Source organism: Protopterus annectens, chromosome 11.part0 (assembly GCF_019279795.1).
Source record: "Protopterus annectens isolate FY-2018-M chromosome 11.part0, PAN1.0, whole genome shotgun sequence".
Lineage (NCBI taxonomy): Eukaryota > Metazoa > Chordata > Ceratodontiformes > Protopteridae > Protopterus > Protopterus annectens.
This window is the reverse complement of record NC_056745.1, coordinates 1315034695-1315053415: the sequence shown is the minus strand read 5'-3', so window position 1 is coordinate 1315053415 and position 18721 is coordinate 1315034695. Positions and strand designations below refer to the sequence as shown.

Sequence of the window (18721 nt, the reverse complement as noted above, 5' to 3'; positions counted from 1 at the left end):
GGTTTTGGAGGAACTAGTAAGATACTGATTTTGACGGTAGAGCATACCTAGTTTTTGATGAGTTTTCTTAATATTTAGTTGTAGATGGGAGTTGAATTTAAGTTGATTGTCAATTAGAACACCTAGTAGCTTGGTTTCAGATACCAGTTCCAAGGGTGAGTTGTTTTGGCTGGTAATTGAGAAAGAGTTTGTGTCAAAAGAGGTAGATTTGGAGGGGGTAAATACCATTAGTTTTGTTTTGGAGGTGTTGAGTGCCAAGTGATTTATTTTCATCCAATGCTCAGTAATTGAGAAAGCTTCCTGAGTCAGTTTTGGAGAAGAGGGGGAGGTGGCAGAGCAGATAATTGTAGAATCGTCTGCATATTGGATGATGTTTGCAAGTGGGATGGATTTGTGGAAGTCATTTATAAATATATTAAAGAGGATAGGACCAAGAATAGATCCTTGGGGAACTCCAGTGGGGTAGTAAGGAAAGAGGAAGTGGCCTTTTTCCATATTACGGCTTGGTGTCTGTTTGATAAATAACTGGAGAACCAATTTATGGAGGTGGGAGAGAGGTTAAGTTCTGATAGTTTGGATAGGAGCAGGCTATGTGAAATAGTATCAAGGCCTTGGAGAGGTCTAGTAGTAAGGTGGAAACAATGTGGCCGGAGTCGTGCTCTATTAACCGTCTCAAGAAAGGACAGGAGGGCAGTCATGGTGCTATGATTTGGCCTGAATCCGTGTTGTGTAGGGGTTAAAAGGTTGTTATCTATGAGGTGTGGTAGGAGTTGAAGCTGGATACATTTTTCCAGGATTTTAGATATAGGGGAGAGGATAGCAATAGGGCGGAAGTTATTGATATTGCAATTGTTGCCTCCTTTATGGAGGGGGATGATGAAGGCTTGCTTCCATAGTAGAGGTACTGTACATTCATGGATGGAGCGGTTGATTAGAATGCTGATGGGATAGGCAATTGCTTCCGCGGCTATACTTAGGAAATAAGAGGGAATGTTGTCTGGAGCGTTGGTGCATGGCTTTAGTTTCTGAAGGAGTTTCTTTATGGTGGAAGTGGGGATAGGTTTAAATGAGAATAGAGAAACGTTGGGAGAGAGAACTTGAGGAAGATATGGGTGAAGAGGGGGTTAGAGTAGTGGAAGAGGTGGAAGATAGACAGTGAGAAGATGAGAATGTGGTGGAAGTGGTTATGACGGGAGGGTTATTTGCAGGAGAGATTAGGGGTGTATTAGGTGAAGAGGAGGGGTGTGTGAAGGAGGATGTAAGTTTGCTAATAGAATTGATGAAAAATGAGTTGAACTGTGTAGCTAGATCTAGGTCTGGGCTATTTGGGTCTGGAGTTGGGGTGTGTGGTTTGCTGGGGTTTAGGAGGCGGAGATCCCTTCCAGAATTTTGTGGGTTAGTTTTATTGTTGTTTTGGAGTGTAAAGAAGTATTTTTGTCTGTCGGAGATTATGAGCTTTTTACTTTATTTGAAGGGTTTTGTAAGCAATATGTTGTTCTGGGGTCTTATTTCTCAGATAGAGTCTCCAGGCTTTGTTTCTAAGGTGCATGGTAGATAGTGTGGTTTTGGTTAACCAGGGGCAGAGTTTGTTTTATTCTTTTGTTCTTATAGGGCTTGGTAATCAAGTATTCCTAAGAAGGTAAGGTTAAAGTGAGCAACTGCGTCTTCTAAAGGTAGTGTCTTTAGAATGTTCCAATTTACTGCTTTTAGAGAATATATGAAGGTTGATGGGTTAAAATTTTTGTCATTGCGGTAGTGATGATATTATGGGTGCGTAAGAGATGCAAGGGAGGCGAGTGAAAATTGGCAAGTGATCACTAAGAGGGTCGGGAAGAGTACCACTGTCAGAGAAATAGTGGGGATGTGACACTAGAATCCAGTCAAGGATGGTGCCACAAGAGGGGTTTGGTGATGGGTGTGTAATGGTATTGTTTAGTTGGGAAAACTTAAATAGGTTGATATTAAGAGGGTTGTTTGAAGACTGGATGGAGGCCCAGTTGATATTTACGTCCCCTAAGATTATGGTTTCATTGCTGATATTGTTAGAGAGCCATGAGAGGATGTTTTCAAGTGTGGAAATATTATCCCCTGGGGGAATATAAAGGGATGCTAGACAGATGTATTTGTGCTTGTTGACTTGTAGGAGAGTGAGGAGTACTTCAGCATTATTAAATTTAGGAGTAGGTTTATCATAGGGGGTAACTAGCAAGGAAGAAGAATATAGGAGAGCAACTCCGCCACCTTTTTTCTGGGTCCTGTCTTTTCGAATGATTGAGTAGCTAGGTGGAGTAATTTCAGAATCTTTTATAGATGGTTTTAACCAAGTTTCTGAAATAGATAGTATGTCAGGTTTGTTATACATGAGCCATGCATGGAGGGTAGGGACTTTGTTGACAATACTTTGTGAGTTTAGAGAAGTAAAATATATTGGCCTGTGTGAGGAGGAAGAGGTGGAGGGGCCAGGGTTGGGATGGATGTCACCAGATAAAAGGCTGGTGATGAGATGAAAGATTGGGTTAAAAAGGTCATTGAGTAGAGTAAAGAAATGATTAGGATCTGTGCTGATGATCAAAGGGTCTTTAGGTACTATGGGGATAGGGTTCCTTAGAGAGGGGAAAACTTTGAATGAGAAGGTTAGAAGTTGTGTTATTGGGTATAGGTGGGGAGAAATAGGAGAGTGAAAGGGTGAGAGAGGGGAGTTTAGGTGGTAGGTTGTGTGATAAAGTTGTGAATGGAAAGAAGTAGGAGGTTGGGTAAGGTAATAAAGATATGATAGTTTAATAGATAGTAATAGTAAAATAGAGATGGATGGGGGATTTAAAGGCATGACTGTAAGTTACTTGGCGTTAAGTGTTATGGTTGTGTTATCTATGTTGTATGTTTATTGTGTAGTGGATAAAGAGAGTATTGCAGTGTATCTTCAGAGGGAGAATAGCACCCAGTGGTTTATCTCAGTCATAGGTTCCAACCCAGGGAGGAATGCTATGCAGCTGTAGAAAAATTATGTCTAGCCATAGTGTGGGTACTGCAGAAACTTCAGCCTTATCTGTATGGAAGGTAATTCACTGAAGTTACAGATCACAATCCCCTAACATAGTTACATCAAGCCAGCCTGCAAAATGCCAAGTTACTAAGGTGGAGCCTAGGGTTGCAAGCATATGATATGTCAGTGCAGCACTGCAGTGGGATTAGCAATGACAACACAGATGGACTCTCAAGACAGAGAATTGGGTAAGGTATTCCCAGATAGACTCAGCCCTCTCAAGCAATGTTTCTAAAGGGTCACTTGAAAAACTAGCTTGAGTTCTCGGGGGGGGGGGGATGTAAAGTCTGCCAGCCCAGCTGGATAGAATTTTGTAAATAATCCTATGTCATTTGTAAATATTAATAGGATTTGTAGGCTTGTTTTACAAATGTATATAGTTATATTTTATGATTAAACTATATGTTCTGTACTGAGCTTCAAGACTGTAACCACAGTGTACCCTGCTGGAAAATAGCAGAAATGTGTATAAACTATATGCCAATGCAAATGTATTTTTTCATGGTAGAAAGTGGGACATACAGAGTTAACTTGCAAACTCTGAGAAAACAACTGAATAATTTTACAACTGTGTGTTATCTCATCCACGAGACAGAACATTTGTAGCTGGGGCTTCTTTTTATTTTCTGGAACCAGAGGTAACAAGAGGTTTCCAAGGTAGTTGTTTTACAACTTCCAGTTTCTGGCAAGCTTCTAAGAGATAAGTGTCAGCTTCTAAGAGATAAAATTTTTTTATAGAGACATGTTAAATTCTGTTGGCATCTGTTTAGTCTGGGAACTTGATGAAAGTGTCAAATAGTTATGTCATCTAGCTAAACCAGCAGTAATGTGTATTATTAATTTAAGAACTATCTCTTCAAAAAAGTCTTGCATTTTGTATCTGGTCTTGGACCTAGTAAGAACATCCACTCATTTATATTTGCCTTGTTCTGCAAGTAAGTTATTTAGAACTTAGTTTCTCTTAGATATAGATAGGAATACAGCATGATTAGTGTAGATGTTTTCTATATTTATGTGAGACTGTCCTACAGTGTTGTTTTGAAGTATTTCCTGTGATTTCTGAACTCTGCTGTCACTGTGTTGAGTTAATATGTATTGGCTTATGTTTTTATTATTTATTTTTAAATATATTTAAGCCTTCTAACTGTGGCTATTTTGTTAGAGCTATTTAAGCTCTTAGAGTACTTGCATGTATTTGGTGGTACTGTACAAGCCACTCCTAAATAGCCTTCAAGTCTTAGTCACATGTACCAATTGGATAATAATAACATTGCACAGTAGAATTGGACAGGCTTTGGTAAGTGCCTTTATAGTAGCTTATAAGAGTGGTTGGTGGCAGTTTGTCCTACCATAGAGTCTGGGCAGAAGGGGGCCTAGCTAGAGAACCTGTGCCAGCCTTCCCCAGGAGTGTCTGTGGGTTTGTATATAAATCAAATCTCAAAGTGTGCATGTGTATCAGCTACTTGGGTAGGGACATGAAGCCCTGTTTGGACAGAGAGGGTGCTGGAAATTTTGGCTTGACCACTCGGCTGAGAATTGACTCATATAGCTGTGCCAGTGGAGATTCTTATTGGGGAACTGGGAATAGAGAAAGAAACCAGCCCCAGACTGACTGTGGTCTCTGTGTGCTCTTGAGGGAAATTGTACTTTACTGTCTGGCTACTGTTCATCCTCCCAATGTGCATGCCCCTTACTGGTGTTAGTGGTGAGGACTGAGGCTTCTTGATTACTGGGCCAGTGCATGGGCATCACATTGGCAACTTATGTTCAATGTAAATATCTGGCCAGGCATGCATTATCAGATTTCTGTCAGTTCCCTTTTAAAACTTAGAGCACCACAAAGATGACACTGCTGACATTGTTTACAAACAGATTTATTAATGTGTTTATTCATTCATGATTAAATATTTTTATCAAAATGTTTCCAGCTAAGATTTTGTGTGCTATCAAGTTAAGTGACAAGAGTTTTAAATTATTTAAAATTATTTAAAACTATCTATTAATATACTTGGGTTGCTATTGTGTATATACGTTCATAGGTGTTTACTAGGTTAACAACCACAAGGGCCTTTTTAAGCCTAGCCATGCATCCCAAATCTTTGACAAGTTCTGATACCCTTGATAAGTGTAAGCATGGGCCTGGGAGATGAACCATTTACAGGTTACCTGTTTGCATGAAAGACATAGGTGTTAAACCAGGGATGAATTTCTGGTTTCCCATCCAATTGTCCAAGTTACTGTTTTAACGTGGTGATTTTTACTGTCTTTGACTTAGGATTTGCACAGGTGTTTGACTGTCGCATGATTTGGATTTGCACAGCGGTTTGACTGTCACATGATTTTAAGTTCCTCACATGATTTGAAAATTTCAAGTCATATGACATTTTAAAAGTGTATTTAAATGTTGTCAGGTCATTTTATGTTTGTCTGATGAAGTTTTATTATTGAATAAAACAACAGAACTTATCGATAAGTTTTGGATTGCTGGAGCTGGTTTGTTGGAATCTCTGCAGCCTAGTATGTGTGGTTTTATCAATATTGGTGAGAACCAGGTCTAATATTTTTGAGTTCTTGGTTTGAGACTTGAACCAGTTGGTCTAGGGAGCTAGCTTTAATGAAGTTCATGAATCTTTGTGAGAATTTATATAACATTGTGTAAATTTCCCAGTTAATGAAGGGATAACTGAAGTTTCCCAAGAGAATGCAACATTGTTGCATTTTGCAGACAAGTCATTCCCTCAGTGTAAAAAACTGGCAAAACCCCACTCAAAATGAAAATGTAGTTAGTGACCTGGGAACTAAGGTTGGTAATTCCCTCTCCACTGATAATTATGTAGCAATGGCTGTCAGAAAGTCCTTCTACTTGGTACAGCTGACTGCCAAAGTAATATCATAAACAGCAAAGATTTTATCTTCCTTTTGTATTCAGCACTTATTAGGCAAATTATAGACTATAACACTCTCTATGAAATGTACCCCAAAAGACATATCAGACAGCTAAAAAGACCTAAGAGATTCCTAACAAAGAGGATCACCATACTTAAAATCCCTAAACTAATAGAAAAGACAGGAAACACTGTCCATCTCTTTTATATCTTAAAGGCCCTCCAGAGGAGAACTATGCCTTGCCTTCTGTGCAACCGGGGAACCAGTGTGCGAAAATATAAATAAGAAAACCTAGAGATTTTTAAAAAGTAGAAAAAAGAAATATGGACATGGGAATGAAAGAGATTTGATAGGGTGAAATATTTATGCAAAGTAAGCCACATTAATCAACAGAGAAAAGGCAGCCCCAAAGATATTTGAAGAGAAATACAGGCAAAGGCATCCAGATATGGAAAATTTCACAATAAAAAATAGTATCCCAAAGAGGAAGTGTAGAAAAGAAGATTAGTAAAGTGGAAGTTAAAAATATAGAAGCTGAAGTTATGGAATGCCTACGAAGTGAAGTATTTGGTGTAGATGGTCTAACACAAGTTACATTACAGCATGATGGAACAAGTCCCCAAAGTAAGAAGAAACAGGAAGATTAGGAAACATCTGAAGATGAAATATGGACATGGAAAAGAAAAAGAAAAATGGATTTAATATGGTATAATATTTATCCAAAGGAGAAAACAAAATTAATTAATACAAAAAGAGCAGCACCAAAGATATTTGAAGAGAAATACAGGCAAAGGAATCCAGACATGGAAAGCTTTACAATACAAAAAAAATAAGAGAACAAAGAGGAAAAGTGGAAAAGAAGATTAGTAATGGAGACGTTAAAGAAATAGAAACTGAGGTTATGGAGTACCTGCAAAGTGAAGGATTCAGTGCAGAAAATCTAACTCAGAAAGCATCACAGCAGGACAGAGCAACAGACATCCAAGTTAAGGAGAAACCAGTGGAACAGGAAGCAACTGGGCAGTTGCCATATGAAGATATATTGAATCCTTCCACAGGAAACCAGTATAAATGTTCACTTGAAGCTGGACAGCAAGGGAAGGAACTCAAAACTGTGGCAACTCTGATGCAGTCAGTGTTGAGGGGTGATAGGCCAGTGAGGTCCCATATGACAGAGAAACAGGTGACATAGGATGAAATTGAAGAGAATATGCTGCAGAAAGATACTAAAGAACTCTTTATAGAATGCCTGCAGGAAGTGGACAACAAAATATGTGCCCTTAGTTTAGAAAAAAAAATGAGCTAAGAGAAGAGTTGCTTGATTTAATGGAGATTGATAGACATATTAAGATCAATGAAAGAAATAAAGTGCAGAAGATGAACAGACCCAAAAAGTCAAAAGTCTGATAAAACAAATGAATAAAGTAATTAGGCCTGTCCATAGAGATCCATGAAATATAACAGAAGTAAACAGGATATATTACTGTGCAGCTAAATTAATAATAGATAAAATGCTACCATCATGGAAGTATCAAATAGAGAAAACTATAAAGCAATTAAGACAAGAAGTGTCACTGTTAGAAGAGCATAGAAGAGAGAACAGATCAACAGAAATACTCAGAAAGATATACATGATAAAAACAATGCACATTATTACAATGGATCAGGCTCTATCTTGCACTATTGCAAATAATAAACTAAAAGTCTCAGTACAGGCAGAAAAACTTAAAAGATACACAAATAAATATAAAGGAAAAGTACAAAATAAGAAATGTATTGATGATCCTAAAAGTTCTATAGAGAAATGGGAAACAAGGTAAAAAGAATTGAAAGACCACCCAAAAAAGAAGAAATGGATACATTTTGGAGAAATATCTATGAAGAGCCAGTAGAACATAACAAAGATGCTAAAAGGATAGAAGAAATAAAAGAAAGAATAAGAAGTCAAAGGTACAGGATATATAATGGGATGAAGTAACAGCCAGAGAGATTGAAATAAAGTTAAGAAAACCCTTCAGTTGGAAAACCCCAGGCCCAGATGCAGTACTTAACTTCTGGCTAAAAGTATTAACATTTTTTGCATGAAAATTTAGCCATGAGTAAGAACTATTTATATGCGCACCCCGAACAGACACCAACCTGGTTAACAACAGGAAAAAAAATGCTCCTACTTAAGAGTGACCCTGCAAGTTATCCTAACAATTATAGAATAATAACTTGCCTTCCAACAACATATAAACTATACAATAGAATTGATGCAGACAGAGTTTATAGTCATTTAGAAGAAAATTCAATCATGGCAATGAAACAAAAGGGTAATAAAAGAAAGTCATATGGAACAAACGATCATCTACTGCTAAATAAAGTCATAATGGACAACTGTAAAAAAGGAGAAGAATCTAAGTATGGCATCGATTGACTATAAAAAAGCATTTGATAGTATCCCACACTCATGGATAAAAGAGTGCTTAAAAATGTATAAGATACACCCTACACTGAACAATTTCATTACAGTGACCATGAAACAGTGGCAGACCACTTTGCAATTAAGCCATGATAAAGGACAAATTATTATTCCAGGGATAAAAATTCAAAGGGGGCATTCCAGGGTGACTCCCTGCCACTGCTGCTATTCTGTCTTGCCCTTAACTCATTAAGCTGTCTACTTAACAGATTAGGTCATGGCTATAATTTGGTTCCTAGAAAACAACAAAGTGTAAAGATCTCTCATCTTCTCTTTGTAGATGATTTAAAACTGTATAGCTCATCAGATGAGGAACTGAAAGCACAACTGCAAATAGTCAAAACTTTTTCAGCTTATATAAGAATGTCATTTGATCGTGATAAATGTGCAAAGGCAACCTTTAAAGCAGGAAAACTGCAGCACCAAGAAAACATCAGTTTGGGACAAGAATGTGATATAAAAGAAATTGAGCAAGAGGGAGTGTATAAATATTTGGGAACTGATGAAGGATCAACAATAAAATATGAACAGTGCGAATAAAACTTACTAATGAATATTTTAGAAGACTTAAATTAATCCTGAAAACAACATTGACATCCAGGAACAAAATTCAAGCTATAAACCAATTTGCTCTTCCTGTCCTAACATACAGTTTTGGAGCGACTGTCTGGCAGCAAAATGTGCTGGATAGATTAGACAGGAAAACAAGAAGGATGCTTCATGCTCACTAAAGGATTTATAAAAATTATTGCATACCAAGATTATATATTTTTCATTCCAAAGGAGGTATGAGCCTCATTGAAATTGATTACACGTATAGATGTGCAATTGTGGGAATACACACATACCTCCTGACTTCACAAGACCAAATGTAGTTAACGTTTTGAAACATGTGGAGAATAAATCCAAGATGACTTCCCTGCTTAGTCTAGCAGAAGCATATCGGTTTCAAGCAGGAATGCAAATCAAACCAGCTAGCTCCAACACCCTAGCCCAAAGGTTCCTAGAATTTATAAACTCAAATGCTATGGAACAACTTGTTACCACTCCCACAAGAGGGGAAAACATACTGGACCTGATCATCACCAACAATGGGACTCTATGCTCCAGACCAGAAGTGTATCCCTCACTGGTAAGATCAGACGATAAACTAATCTCACTGGATATTCACATCCCGACTCCACCCCCTGCCCTGAAAACCCCAGTGAAAAACTTCTCTAAAGCAAATTTCACACTCCTCAAAACCAAGGTGGAATCCTTCAAATCCCCGGGCCTGTGGAAAATACGGCCCAGACCGCAGAATCCTTTATAAAAACATTCTATGAACACCTTGAGGAATGCAAGGATCATGCAATCCCAAATAAAACCAAGACCCAATCCTCCAAAGGCAGACGTCCTGTCTGGTGGACCCCAGCCATAAACAAACTATACAATAGAAGGAGGAAGCTACTACATGATAGAGCAAAATCCCAAAAAGGGAAGGCATCTCTGATCAGTATTAGCAAAAAAACTACGGGCACTCATAAAATCGTCTAAGGCCAGCTTTGAGAGAAAAATTGCACAGGACACTAAGGATAATCACAAGGCTTTCTTTAGTTATGTTAGGAACCTGGGTGGGAATTCCCAGATATGCTCAGAATTAGACCACAATGACAAAAAATACACCGAACCCACAGACATTGCCAACATCCTAGCTGACAGGTTCAGCGCAAACTTCTCCCGCCCCCCACCAAAAGGCAAAATATTTATCCCAGCAGGGTGCTGCCCCCCTGACATCTCAGATGCTCTGGTCAGAGCCGCCTCTCCAAAGCAAAAAACACAGCATCAATGGGACCAGACGGTGTCCCGGGCTGCGTCCTACATGAACTCCAAGAAGAGCTAAACCCAAACATAAAACTACTGTTCAATCTCAGCCTTACTACAGGATATGTACCCAAAGAGTGGCGTACAGCAACAGTGGTCCCTCTCCACAAAGGTGGTGCATCAATGGATCCTGGAAACTATCGCCCCATAAGCCTGACTAGCTTGGTCTGCAAAGCTATGGAAAGGATCATCATGGACCTCATAAATAAAGATATTGGGGACCTACAGACACTGGATCATACCCAGTTCGGCTTTGTTAAGGGCAGATCCTGCCTCTTAAACCTAGTTGATTTCTTTGAAACAGTCACCAAGGCCACTGACAAGGGGAAGGTGGTCCACACAGCCTACCTGGACCTCGCAAAAGCCTTCAATACAATACCCCACTCGGGCATTATAGATAAGCTCACCAGCTTAAATATAAACCCCTATGTCACTAGATGGGTTCCAAACTGGCTCAAGGACAGAACCCACATGGTTAGAATTGCTGGAGCCATGTCAGACTCCAAACCAATTACAAGTGGCATCCCACAAGGCTCAGTCCTGGGACCTCTCTTGTTCGGTATATATTTCTCGGAGGTACAGGCCAACACGGAAGGACTGTGGCTGACTAAGTTCGCAGATGACTGCAAACTGGGCGCCATAATCGACTCTCCAGCCGACACAAGCATCCTCCAAAAGGACCTCATAGAAGCAGACAACTGGTGCCAGAGCCATGGCCTCAAGCTGAACACCAAACAGTGTATAGTCATCCCCTTTGGCAAAAACAAAGTGCCCACAAATTACCACATAGGTGGTAATCCATTAAGTACAGAAGAAGTAATTAGGGACCTGGGGACCGGGTTGGGAGGGTGGCCTAATGGTTAAGGTGTTTGCCTTACAAACACAAGGTGCATGGTTCAAGTCTCCCAAGGGATAATTGGCTAGGCTTAAATGGCTCACAAGGGCAGTTAGCCTAGTACTAATCTATGAACCTATGAACCTAATCTAAGTTGATAGCAATCTCTCATTTGACAACCACGTGGCCAAAGTGGTTAGAAAAACATTTTATATAGCCCACCTAATCATGAAGGGATTCACATCTAGATCAGGGGAGGTCATCGTGCCTCTTTACTCATCCCTCATCAGGCCCATAATTGAGTACAATGCCCCTTTCGGGATGTACCTTACCAGACACCTGCAGCAACTGGAAAGACCCCATAAGTACCTCACCAAGAGGATCATAGGGCTCAAACAGATGCCATATGCTGCCCGGTTAAAGAAACTCCAGCTCTAGTCAGTGGCATACCGCCTGCTCAGAGGCGATTTGTGCCTGACGTATAAAGCCATGTCCAGCCCGGAATTAATGGACATGCTGCACCTCAGAAAATCCAAATCCCATCGAGCTACGCGCTCGAGAGACTTGAACCACAGCACTGAAATAAATAGGACATGCTGGAGGGACAGATTCATAACCCAGAGGCTCCCTTCACTCTGGAATAAAATCCCAGTCCAGGTTAGGCAGAGTCCCTCATTGACTCTCTTCAAGATGAATCTTGATGAGTGGATGGGAGATCATAGGCTTACCCCGGGTATCACTTCTGTGTCACTGTTAGACAGAGGCACAGTATACTAACCTCGAAAAAGGGCATAGCAAAATTAATTTAAAATGGGTGGCAAAAGCCAAACACACTCTGGCTAGGCTTATAAATGCCCTAGGGCAGATAGCCTAGTATGAACCTATGAATCTATAAGTAGATAAACATCAGGGAGCAACTGAATCTACCACAAAAAAAACAAAAGAAACACTCTAAGGTAAAGGATTAGATGAAAAGTCAAGAAATGTGGAAAATGCATAAATATAGTTCCAAGTAGAGAAAACATCTGGAAGAACCTCATGTTGATCAGGATTGAACGCAGGAGTGGTTAAGGAAAAGCAAATTCAACCTAAAAGATGAAAGGTTAATATTGGCAGCCCAAGATAGTGGGATACATACACATTGGTTTACAAAGTCCATTGAACGTGTGGGTGAAACAGACAAATGTAGGTTTTGTAAGCAGACTTGGAAACAGTTGCACACCTTGCTGCTGGTTGTGACATACTAATGGCAGAAGGATTGTGTACTGGAAGGCACAATAATGTGGCAAGACTGTTGCACTGGGGACTGTGTAAACATCATGCTATTAAGTGGCTGAAAAACACTGAAAACATGAACTACAAAGCATCACATAAAATGGTGAAGTCTACATCACATGGAATCACTAATTACCAACAATTCAAAAGACAGATGTGACAAAACCAAATATAGCGGTCCATGAAACGAAGACAAAAGTAGCATTGATCATTGAAATTGCTACACCCAGTGTGTCTTATGCACAGAGAGACACAAAGTCATAAAATATCAAGATTTGCAGGTAGAAACAAGAGCAATGTGGAAGAAAGATACCAATACAGTTCCAATAGTAGTAGGGGCAATGGGTCTTATAAAGAAGAATCTACAATCATATTTAGATGTTACCAATACATGTAAATCCGTACAAATTGCAGAAAGAGTCATTACTGGGCACATTGCGGGTGCAACGAAGAGCACTTTTGGCTGACATCAAAGGTTGAAACAATACTAATTTCATAAACATTAATCACACTTTGACTTAGGAATGGGGTCCATTCCCATCATGGTATGAGAAGCCCAAAAGATTTGAAGAAATTAAAAAAGCAAGATGACTTCTTCATTATCAACATCATCATCATCATCCCCCTTTTCTTACATGGGGTCAGAGTGTCATGTCTATTGTTGCAATCTCTCTCTCTCTCAATTTAGTGCCAATTTCCTATCTTCTTTGACAGTTGTATCGCATCATCACATTACTTTTCTCTCACAATCCATCAATTTATTTGTTGGATGTCCTTATTTCTTCTTGTCATCTTCCTGTCTGTTCCAAATTTTCTTCACCAGATTACAACAACTAAGCAAAAAATACATAAAAATATAAAAAACAACAAAAAAAAAACCAGCCAGGTCTCAACAGCTTTTTAATAAAGTCATCTCTATTGCCTCGGCAAACAAATGCCTTCCAGGAGTACAAAATCTGTTTGGACCTGGCTGTCTTTTTCTGTTTCTTCACCAGATTGTCTTCTGCTTTCTTGCACATATGCCTGAATCATTGTAATCTGTTCTCTTTGACCTTTTCTGCAGTACATTCCAAGGTTGATAGGTAAATACTAGGCTTTTAATTTTGTAGACAGTTACAAGCCTAGCCAATGACCAGAAGTCAGAATTAAATCCTATATCTTTTATTTTGTGGCCTTATAGCTAAAGTGTAAGATCACTAGTTTAATAAACTTGGTCATGAGTTCATATCTCATCAAGGCCTCTACTTGTCCTGTGTCTCAGAAATTATCCCTTTTTTGGAACTGACTCCCCAGTCATGTGAAACAAAGATCTCCCCTAAGCCTGGTCAGATGCAATTTGCAGCAATAGAAGGAAAATCACAAATTCACCCCAAGCTTGTCTCCTCTAGCCCTTATGGACAGGGTAAGTTTATAGATGCCTTAAGTCGCAGGCATATACCAAAGCTGCATTAGCCCATGAGCATTCATAATTGAGAAATGTGGAGACAGGAAAGGCTAGGCTGTTGGTCTAGTAGCCTCCTTTGATCTTATGATCTGTGAGATTAAGACCTTTGGCTTCTGCTCTGATGTCCTCATTTCTATGTCCATCCCACAGTGTGCATCCTACCACCCATCTTCTTCAACTGCTCTGATTTTACTTCCCAGGTTTCTGTGCCATACAATAGTACTGATCACAACACTGTTTTGTACACCTTACTTTTCAGCTTTGGCATTTCTAACACTCTGTGCCAGTTGGCAGCAACCCTTCTAATTCAAGCTTTGATCTCCTCATTAGACATCCCTTCTCATCAACCACTCCTCTCAGATACACAGTGCTGCTAACCCATTCCACTGTTTCCCTTCTACCTCAATTTTCAACTTCTTCTGATTTTCCCCAATATATGCAATTACAACTGTTATCTGTGCTCAGTTTCATACAATGTGCCTTCAGTTGTGCATTCCATTCCCCTACCATTTTCTGAATTTCTTGTTCAGAGCCTGTCTGTAATGCCACATCATCTGCATACAGCAGATTTGTTGATCTGTCCCCACTCACCTGATTGTTAATGTAGTCCATCAGCAGAATGAAAATTAGTGACTCACACTGAGAGCCCATTTGTGAGTCCAAATACTGTTCATACAAGTGTCTTTGGGTCCTTGTACATAGCCAGCACTAATTCTACCAGTGGCTCTGAGACTTCCAACCATCATAGGCCTGCCCAAATCATCTTTCTTTGGACCTTATCATATGCTTCTCCAAGTCTAGGAATGTCCAGTTAGACTCTTTTCTCATTGCTAACTTCTTCTCATCTACCTGCTTCACTGCAAACATTAGGTCAGTTATGCTGCAGTCTGATCTGAATATGAACTGCTTAACTCCCATCTTATATTCTGCTACTCTACATATTTTTTTGCTAATCACCCTGTCTAGAACTTTCATGCAGTGTGACCAGGGTCTCTTGTTCCATTAAAAATCAAATGGTACCACAAATACCAGAACAAGGGACCTAAACCTTCTTCAGTAGATCAATAAAACAAGCTGGAGAGACAGATTCTTGGAATAGACTCTCCCTGCAGATAAAACAGTGTGATAAACTATCTTTCTTCAAACTGGACTGGAAAATTGAATGTATATTTATAAATTCACACATGGCTTGATCGGCCTAGCCCTGCTTAAGTGGGGAGGTACAGTGTAGGGCGGTTTACCTTCATATCATCGATCACATATGATTGACCGGCCACATCGTCGAACCATTTCTGCGAAATCAGAACCACAAGATTTTTAAAAGGTCGAATAAATGTTGAATTTTGACATTTCTGGCCACGTCACACCGTCACACCTCCACACCAGTGCTACCATGGGTCAAAAAGAGGGAGAGATTTAGCCATTTGCATATGTGGTTTTCATCGTTTGGGATGCTCGCACTTCAGTGTTCACAGAAGCAGGGTCGATCATATTGAGATTGGCGTTATGAAGGTAAACCGTCTAGGGCAGGAAATCGCAAACATTTATGGTCACATTACTCAGTATCCTTGTAATTCTGATGATTCCTATAAAATATGGGCTTCAAAACCAGAAAAATGACATTCATACTAAGTTGTCAGACTCCATCCCACTATCCAGAACTAACACAGACACAGCATATGCTGGTTGGTTTGCCATAGGCATGACTAATCTTATCAAGTAATATGATGAAGACCTGTGGCCCTTCATACATTAACCTTGGAATGTAGATTTATGGTGATCTGCAATCTTGCAGCAAGCACCAAAGGCAGAATTTTAGAATCAGCATGAATAAGAGATATTTGTTGGCAGACTATTCTGCTGGAAGACCTAGTCAGAGGAAAAAGTAATGAAGTCTTCATTCACTGAGGATGGAAGAGTGTTTTTATCTCTCAGGTAACAAATAAATACTAAGAGAGTTAAGTATGAAAATTCTCTATAGAAATCAGAAGGAATGCCACTTACACCCAGAGCTTTATGAGAGTTCAGAGATCCAATGGCTGCAGACAACTCTCCAACTAGTACTGTAATACCTAAAGCCACCCTATCATCATTAGCAAGCCTGGTAAATGCTGAATAAACTGTTGAAAGATCACCCTTGTCTCTCAGTCTGCTGAGGTGAGAAAGCCAGAACCACCTCATGCTTGGCTAGAGCGTGACTGTAAGCTCAGCTCTGGCTCATTTATTTACTTATTTATTGGCATTTGAATACAGGGAAAGTCTGGCTGGGTAGGAGCCCATTTTCAGCAGAGGCCCTGGGTAAAAGCTCCAAATAATTAGAAAACATTTTATGAACTATAATTTTACAGTCTTCAAATATAATACAAAAAACAAATACAGTTTAAATAATTATATCAAATTAGACATGATATGAAAACATTGGTTAAGAAAATATATAAGTTATATGACAATGATTTAATATTTTGAGAAATTTTAGTAAGTTTATAGAGAAATTTAAGATAAGTTAGTATACTGCAAACTGGAAAACTGGAATTGCAATACGAAGTGAGAGAAAAGCAGACTTATGGTAGAGATAGAAAGCAAAGACAAAGAAATTGAAAGAAGTAAGGAAGTGGGTGAAGAAGGGACAACAAGGAGAATAAGATATTTGTTCACATTTAGGTATATAGTTTATCCAGGTGTTGAGCAAGAACAGAGCCAGTTTTTGGCTAAGAAGAGACTAGAGCTATTGCAAGATGTTCTAGTTTGGCAGATAAAAAAGATTTGTTGATCATTTTTAGGATGATGGGTGTATTATTTTACTTACTCTAGACTGCTTGCATGCTACCATGGAGTGATAAGTGCCTGCTTCAGTAAGAAAGAGAGGAGAGAAAACAAGAGACCAAGAGAGCTTGGAAATTACTACCAATTCTAAGCAGAACCAGGCACAATACTTTTTTATGTCTTTGTTTTTATTGAGGTGTGCCTCAGTCTCTCAATTGTCCCTGATTTTAGCTTAATGCTGTGAATCTCTGAGAGGTGCTAAATGTATGTTAGGGGGGCAGAAATTACAAATTATTGTAGTAGTTGTTTCTTTTTTTCTTTCACTTTCCTGGCCATCAAGCATTAGAGATGTGCGCAGAACTGGGATGACTTTTTGAGGTAAGGTGTATGATGGCATCTTGAACATAACAGCACAATGTTTTCATATTGTGAAGATATGTGATGGTTGCCAGCCTAGCTAGATAGAATTTTGTAAATAATTCTATGTAATTGCAAATATGAATATAATTCACAGGATTGTCCTCTTAAATGTAAGAAAACTGTGTTAAATGTTAAACTTCAAAAAATTTAACCACAATACACTCTGCTGGAAGAAAGCTGATAAGTCAAGTATTGTACAACTGTTTGATCTCAAAACTCCAAGACATAATGTCTGCACTGAGGAATTCTTTCTATTGTTTTGAGACCAGAGTTAATTTCTAGATTTTATATATATAATGTATTTTATTGCTGTAGTTTCCTGGCCAGCTGCAAGATCAAAGAAATGTTAAAACTCTGAGCTTCTGTTAGCCTGTGAACCAGAGAAGAATTATGTAATCTAAAATGAGTCAGCAGTGATGTATTAACTTTAAGATTTTCTCAGAGAGAGAGAGAGAATCAGAGCATTTTTGGATTTTGTCTGAAGAACATCACTCACCAGTACTCTCCCTTTGCTCTATAGGTACGTTTATTTAAAACTATGATTGCTCTTAAAGTTAGATAAGAATTTAGTCAGATTTAGTCTAGCTGTTTTCTATATTTATGTCAGACTATTCTACAGTATTATTTTAAGAATTTTCCTCTGATTTCTGAACTTTTGACTAGCACTGTGTTGAATTGAGAAGATTTGTCTTGTGTTTTTATTATTTATTATTAAATATGTTTAAACCTTTCAACTGTGGCTGTTTTGTGTAGAGATAATTTAAGCTCTAGAGTACATTGCATGTATATAGTGATACTGTACAAAGCCACAGCAAATAAGCCTTGCTGTTCATCACACTTACTAACTAAATAATAATATTGCGGGTCTATATTAGAACATCGAAGTTTCACAACTTCGAATGTTCTAATATCGACCCCTATTCACCAAACGCTGACAACATCGAACATGCAGAACAGCAAATTTTTTCCTAGGGAAAAAATTTGCTGTTCCGAAATTCATATACACAACACAAGCACACCAAACAAACAGCAATCCACACACATACACCTAAAATCTTACATCTAACCCTACACTAAACTGTACATACACCACTAACTATCTATTTACCTTAAACCAAACCCTAAACCTAAGGTCCGTCATTATTGCACAGTCACCTCACCCATGCCCTAACCCTAACTCACCTAACCCGCTCTAACCCTCACATCCACACAATCGTACACTTACCTGACCCACGCCCTAACCCTAACTCATCTAACCTGCCCTAATCCTCACATCCACACAATCGCACACTTACCTGAAACCGACCCATAACTTTCCATCACAGTGCTGAAAATAACGAAGCGACAGAACTGAACAACCAAATTCTTCCCCTAGGAAAAAATGTGTTTTTTTGCAGCTTCGCTATTTTCAGCGTTCTCTGAATAGGGGTCGATATTAGAAAATTTGAAGTTGTGAAACTTCTATGTTCTAATATAGACCCAATATTGCACAGTAATAATTGGACACCCTGTGGTAAGGGCCTTTTTAGTAGCTAATAAGAGTAGTTGGTGGCAGTGATTACTACCTTATAGCCTGGCAGGAGGGGGCATAGCTGGAGAACATGTGCCAGCCTTCCCCAGTAATGTCTGTGTGTTTGTATATAAACCAAATCTCAAAGTGTGTATCTGTCAGCTACTTGGGCAGGGACATGAAGTACTGATCAGACGTAGAGGGCTCTGGAGGTTTTG

At 39.0% G+C, this 18721-nt stretch overlaps 1 protein-coding gene across 1 annotated transcript in view; it reads right to left on the bottom strand.

Moving 5' to 3' along the window:
* LOC122815830 (kielin cysteine rich BMP regulator) overlaps positions 1-18721 on the bottom strand; it is a 2917372-nt gene that overhangs the window by 1960351 nt on the left and 938300 nt on the right. The gene's annotated exons all lie outside the window — the stretch shown is intronic.